Source organism: Engystomops pustulosus, chromosome 2, assembly GCF_040894005.1.
Source record: "Engystomops pustulosus chromosome 2, aEngPut4.maternal, whole genome shotgun sequence".
Classification (NCBI taxonomy): domain Eukaryota; kingdom Metazoa; phylum Chordata; class Amphibia; order Anura; family Leptodactylidae; genus Engystomops; species Engystomops pustulosus.
This window is the reverse complement of record NC_092412.1, coordinates 134637348-134644835: the sequence shown is the minus strand read 5'-3', so window position 1 is coordinate 134644835 and position 7488 is coordinate 134637348.

The following is a 7488-nucleotide window of genomic DNA, read 5'->3' as shown; positions in this document are numbered from 1 at the left end:
ATTGACATATTATTATCATTACACTGTGATAAATAGAATAAACCATTATATAAAGCCTTATGTGGTGTCTAACCAGTGCTTTATAGACTGAGGCATTTTTGGTGAATTTTCATATGTATTGGTCTAAGGGTCTTAACTTCATCTTTTGTGCAATACCTTGTGCAATTTTCTTTGTGAAACAAAGGAATAGTTAAAAAATTTTGAAATACCTTTGTTCATTTTTGTGTTTTTGGCGCACAGAAACAAAAAGAAACTAGCAACGTGCAGGCAGACGTCTTGTCAGTGGGCGGCTGGGATCGAATTAAAACGAATGGCTGCAAAAGCCTGTGTTCTAGGCACACGGATTATGTTATTATTGATCTCAAAACAGTCCTTACTTCAGTTGTACGAGTGACTTTCAAATTAACTCTTTTATGGCTGCCCCCTGTTAAGGAGATTGCACTGGTTTCGGACGCCATCTTGTGTACTGTCAGCCATTTTGGACACAGCAGCCATCTTGAACCAAGAGAACCAAACAGCGGTTATGGTTAAAAGTCACTATTCAAACTTCATTCAGTGTGAAAGTGTTCACTGTTTTCTTGCTCCTCTCTAGTTAAAGGCCATGTTATGACTTAACAGAGCTAACACAAGGCCAGTTAGTCTGAGAAACAGGGAGACCTCTGAGAACAGGGAATAGTTTACACTTATTAACCTTTTCGGAGAATGTCCCGGTAAATTCATTATGGCCAATAGCATTACAGTATTCTATCTCCTTGTTACGCCCCTTTGATGATGATGTTTCTGTCTTTTATATATGCAACTGCGCACTAATAAACGGGGAAGATTTTCTACATACACTTGAGACTGATGTGTCTAAGTTTGTTCTCATCCTGGTACAAGGGAGCCATTTTTGGCCATAAAAGAGTTAATTTAAAAGTCACCTTTACAACATGAAGTAAGGGTGGTTAAGCCCTAGATAAAAAAAAATCTCCAACACCCTTGTACCGGGAGGAGAGAACAAACCTAGACACATCAGTCTCTAGTGTATGTAGAAATCTTCTCCCAGTTTACTAGTCTCGGCTACATATATCAAAGACAGAAAACATCATCAACATCAAAGGGGCGTGAACAGAAGATAAAAATACTGTAATGCTATTGGCCATAATGAATTTACCAGAACATTCTCTAAGACATTCTCCCAAACGGTTAATGAGCCATAAACTATTTCTTTTCAGACATGTTTATCTACAGAATGTACAGAGAATGCCTCCAGAATCAAAACATTTTTGATAAGAAGGAGAACATACCGAAGGTCAATCATCTCTCACATGTGCCAAGGAAAAACTTTTACAGACAGGTTACACAAAGATGGCTGAATCATGACAGCTGGACAGTGGTCAGAGAACATGTCCACTGTATCTAAAATGTCTGACAGTACGCAAGATGGCGTCCGAAACCAGTGCGATCTCTTTAACAGTTATACACTAGATGTGACTGAGATTTGGTAGCTGAAACATTCAGGTCACTGTACCATCTCCATGTCCATGTGTATACTTTTCAGTTTCTGAAATAAAATTCACATTTTATTGAACCGATTGGATATAAGTTCTTCCTGCTTTCTCGACGGTTTTTATTTGCATTGGGCTGCTGATGCCCTATTGTTGGTGATTAAACATCTACTAAACACGTTTGCTTTCTCATTTATTTTTTTGCTTACACATTGCGTATCAGTCTTGATACTCTCTTCCACCGACGCACAATATTATATGATGCTCCAGTGTCTGGATTAGTTCTATGGCAATAACTGTATGGCATAAAATTCAGCTATATCCCGCACCAGGCTACTGTAAATTTAGTGGGCCAAGACATCCTTGAAGGGGTAAATGTTAACAAAGTTTATAAACCAAATTCAGTAATCCAAAGAGCGTATAGCTACAGTATCAAATGGATTTCATATTTTTTCCCGGGCTATGCCTAATTGCAATATAACCTATAAATCACAAACCCTATACTGGCAGTCCCCGGGTTACGTACAAGATAGGGTCCGGAGGTTTGTTCTTAAGTTGAATTTGTATGTAAGTCGAAACTGTATATTTTATAATTGTAGATCCAAACAAAAAAAATTTTGGCCCCAGTGACAATTGGAGTTTAAACATTTTTTTTCTGTAATGGGACCAAGCATTATCAATAAAGCTTCATTACAGAGACCTTACAGCTAATTATTTCAATCTGGGACTATAGTAAAACATTCAGAAAGCTTCACCAGAGGTCAGAGGGGTCTGTCTGTAACTATGGGTTGTCTGTAAGTCAGGTGTCCTTAAGTAGGGGACCGCCTGTATATGCTCAAAAATCATACAAAACACTGGCATATCAAACTATCAATATTTATTATTTGTAGACACCAAATGACATAATAAAAAAATTCATATGAAAACATACAAAAACCATGGATAGTGTGACATACAATCAACACTATGATGCAAAATTAAATGCCCAAACCACAAAAATTTGTTTCACCATCTTCTTACCGGAACTCTTCTCGGACCTTGGCAGGTCTCGAGTCCGACGTCGCTGCAGTTTTCTACTGCGCCTGCGCTATCCATGGGAGCAGGACCCGGTCTCCGGGTGGTCTGGGACACCCTGAGACCCTAGGGAGAAGGGGGATTCAGTTCGTTCAGATTCTTCCCTCTTTACAGCAACGCGTTTTCAGGCAGATCGATTTACCACCTAAATAACTTGCCGAATAACATTTCCCATTTGTCTACTTTACATTTTCATAATTTTTGAAATGTTTGGATAATTTATTTTGACGTCACGCGGCTTACAAATCGAATAGCGATTTTCCGTATTTTCAGAATTGACTATTTTGGGGATAAATACTGTTTGAAATTAAATTTTACATATTTAGCATCAAAAAAACCCTATATAACCAACCCATTTTCAAATCTGCACCCCACAAACTATCAGAAACAGCATTTACAAAGATTGTTAACCCCTTGAGATCTTCATAGTAATTGAATCAAAATGGCGGTGAAATTTAGAATGGTCAAATTTTGTCGGTTATACGTTCATTTAGCCCTAAAATTTACACATTTCCAAAAGATAAAAAGAGAAAACCCACCATAAAATTTGTTCTACAATTTCTCCTGAGTGCAGCGACCCCCCACATGTGGACATTACTTGTGTTATGGGGGCACAGCGAGGCGCAGAAGGGAAGGAGCCCTGCAGCTGCCTGGATTTTAGTTTTCTCGTTGCCCCGTTTTGAAGGCTATAAAATTTTCGCTTTTCCGTTATTTGGGCCATGTGACGGCATTTTTTTTGCGCGATGAGATGCTTTTTCCAGTGTTACCATTTTGGGGTTGGTATCACCTATTCTCGGACCTTGGCCTCGGACCTCGCACCTATTCTCGGACCTTGAAAATTTAGGAACTTTTTTTTGAGGTCATGAGTAGAAAAGCATCAATTCTGTACTGGATTTTTTACTTTTTTTTCGTGTTCACCGTATAGCCTAATAATCCTGTTATCTTTATTCTATGGGTCGATACGATTACGGGGATACCAGACATGAATATTTTTTCTTATGTTTTACTAAATTTGCCAAATAAAACCCTAATGTGGGGAAAAAATCTATCATTTTTGCATCGCCGTCTTCCAAGTGGCATAACATTGTTACGTTTTTGGCTACAGAGCTGGTTGATGGCTTGTTTTTTGCGGGACATGTTGTTCTTTGCAAAGGTATCATTCTGGAGTACATATGTTTTGTTGATCACTTTTTATTGCATTTTTAGTGGGATATAATAGGTAAAAATCATAATTTTGGGCGGTTTTTAAGGTTTTTTTTTTACGCGTTCATCATATGGGTTCAATAGTTACTTAGTTTTATTCTATGGATTGTTACGGACGCGGTGATACTATATATGTGGGGTTTGTGTTATGATTTAGACTTTTTTGAGCGTTATATGTCTCTTTATATGTTTTGGGGCTTATGGGCATTTTTAGTGATTTATAAAGTTATTTTTTATTGAAAAACATTTTTTTTTACATTTTTTACTTGATCCACCATGGGATATGAACAAGCAATCATCTGATTGCTTGTTCTTGATAATACTCTGCAATACTCATGTATTGCAGGGTATTAGCAGTGCCAGCTTATGCAGATGCATAGGCTGACACTTTGCCTTTAAGATGACGTCACAGATGCCATCTTAAAGGCACCGCCTTCAGGCTTCTCTGGGGTCCCGATCGGACCCCAGAGGTGCCAAAACAGCGATCAGCCCCCCCGAAAACGGCGCGGGGGTGTGTGTGTGTGTATCGATCGTGGGGTAAAGACCCCCGGAAGGCATGTTGAATGCATTTAACGGGTTAAACGCCCACGGTCGGAGCCCACTGCGGCTGCTATGCAGCGCTGAATCGGCATCGTCTCTGCGCAGCAGCTGTACTGCGCTGAGCGCTATTTGCGGGACTTAGCACAGTACAGCTACGGCGCAGAGCGCTAAGGGGTTAAACTTTTAGTCTGGAAATTTGTAGATAGCTACTGTGGACAGAAGGAACAGGTACTTATCCACCCTTATGTTAAAAGCAGTTGTTCTCCCTCGTATAATAGTGCCATCTGAACCTCGGGTAGTGTTCTTCCACAGCACATTTGAGACTGGAGGCTAGGAAATCAGATAATGTGGGTGCAGGAGATTGAAAAATGCTTGGCATTGGAGCTTCTGACCTCGCTGACTGAGGCATTGCAAGTCACATCTGGAATGTGCAATCTACATCATGAGCACCCATAGATTAGCAGGTTGATTCTCATCATGGCAGATTCCGTATTATATGATTTTTTTTATTTGCTGTATGCTATTGATATTCAGTTACCTGGACTTGGTTATAATATGTTAGAATGGACAACAAACTTCTTTTATAAGAGGGTTATAGGGAGCAGTGGGATGTCACCTCGGGAGGAGAGGTGGTATTTAGGGCATTTTTCACCCTTCCTAAAAAAGGATTACCGTATATACTCGAGTATAAGCCGACCAGAGTATAAGCCGAGAGCCCTAATTTCAACACAAAAAACTGGGATTACCTATTGACTTGAGTATAAGCCGAGTGTGGGAAATGCATTGGTCACAGCCTCCCAGTATAAAGTCTGCCAGCCCCCTGTAGTATATAGTCTGTCCGCCCCTGAAGCATATATACTGCCCGGCCCCTGTAGCATATATACTGCCCAGCCCCTGTAGTATACAGCCTACCCAGCTAGAGGAGCCGAAGAGGAGCGGAAGAACCCGAAGAGGATCCGAAGGACCCGAGGTGGCACCGGAGCATCGGAGACAGAAGAGGACCTACGGGTGACGGCAGAAAGGTGACTTTTGACTATTTTTTTTTTAGTTGACTCGAGTATAAGCCGAGTTAGGGTTTTTGAGCAAAAATTTTTTGCTGAAAAACTAGGCTTTGCTCCGCAAATAGTCCATATCTAACCGCAAATAGTCCATATCTAACCCCAACCCATATAATATGCCATTTCCTGCAGCTCCTGGTCTAAAATGCCCCCTTTCCTGCAGCTGGCCTCTTTCTGTAGCCCCCTTTTAATGTCTTAATAAGAAAATGGCTACATAAAAACATTATAATACCCCCTTTTCTATAGCAACCCCCACACACCTATAATGTCCCCTTGTCTTTGGGCTTTTCACTGTGATAAAAAAAGCCACCCTGAGGTACCTAGTTTTATAGGCCTAAGTTGGGAAATGCAGCTGCTACTCTTTAATAAAATGTCCAACAGCCTGCCCTCACTAAGAAATAGTCTGTCAGCCCCCCTCTCACTAAGTACATGTCCAGGAGCAACCCCCACACCTCACTAATTAAATGTGGGATTTTACTTTGGGCATATCAGCTGTAACAAATGTCATGTTACGGCAAGTGCTATATGGTGTTCCAAAAGGGGAGGCTTCTTGAGCCGACTATACTGGAGAGCCCCAGAGCAGACCTATAATACTGGAGACCTCCAGAGCTGACCAAAAAAAAAAAAACGTAAAAACTAAATTCTCACCTCTGCTGCCTCCACAGTGAGTCTGTAAGCTGTTCTCCTCTGAAGCTGAGCCAGAATCAGGACCCAGGTCAGTGTGGCACCCAAAGCAGGAGAGGAACCAGAAGCAATTCGAACAGAACTGCTGACTTACACTCACCATTCACATGGTCTCTTCTTGCTCCAGGCGGCACTCTAATGGTGGCTCATAAAACCTGCACCAGAAGAACCACCTGCACCAACGAGCGCTTCTGCCAGTGTGATGAAAGCACTTATTGGTGTCTGGACAGTGGACTGCACTTTGTGCACCCCTGTCCTAGCAGCAAGGGACAAATAGGAGAAGTGCAAAACAAGGAAAAATAAAAGGACAAAACAAACACAGAATAGTAGTTGTATCACAAGAAAGAGGCAAAAAATGCAGTGCAAAATCACTAGGCAGAAAATCTTCAGACAGAAAGTCAAGATACCACAATACAGAGATCAGAAATAACACTATGCCTAAATACCTGGAGCTCATTACAAGCTGGGTATATAGCAGGCAGATAACTAAATGCAGGAAGATGATTTGTGTGATGCCAGAGTCCCAGCCCTGGATTGATTGGAGCAGAGCTCTAACATCCAGACTAAATAGAAAAGCAAATGGAATGAGTGAGTGGAAGGAGAGCCTGTCACACAAACATACTAGCAATGTCAGTGAAACATAATGCGCATCCTCAGACGTACTCTAGGCAGAGAGCATGACGTCAGCACAGATGTTACAATGAGGCTTAAGGCTGAATTTCATTTTATGCAGACCCTTGAATAGCTACAAATTTCAAGAAAATCCTGAAATTTGTTTGTTGACCCTAACTAACAGCATAGGCTGGGGTGGGATTTCTTACGATAAATATTATTTACAATGCACAATGTTAACACAATGGGGCAGATTTACTTACCCGGTCCATTTGCGATCCAGCGGCGCGTTCTCTGCGCTGGATTCGGGTCCGGCCGGGAATTAATAAGGTAGTTCCTCCGCCGTCCACCAGTTGGCGGTGCTGCGCTGAAAAGCATCTGAACGCGCCGGAATTCACAGAGGCCGGCTGAGTGCAGGTAAGCGCGCCCCGAGCGACACATTTTCCGTTCTTAAATGCGGCGGTTTTTCCAAATACGTCGGATTTCCGTCGCGCGCATGCCGGCGCCGATGCGTCACAATCCAATCGCGCGCGCCAAAAACCCGGAGCAATTCAGGGAAAATCGGCGCAAATCAGAAATATTCGGGTAACACGTTGGGAAAACGCGAATCGGGCCCTTAGTAAATGACCCCCAATGTGTTTAATTAAGGGTTAACATTACCAAACAATAACAAACTGTAAAACAGGAGTTAAAAAAAGTGTTAGCATGATTTGGAAACCCAAATGTTAACAGCAACCTAACATTGTTGGCAATGTAGGCAAATCTCCTCTCCTCAGCTGCTCAGAAGCAGTGTAAACGTGCAATTTTGATGCGTCCAACGCCAATCAAAC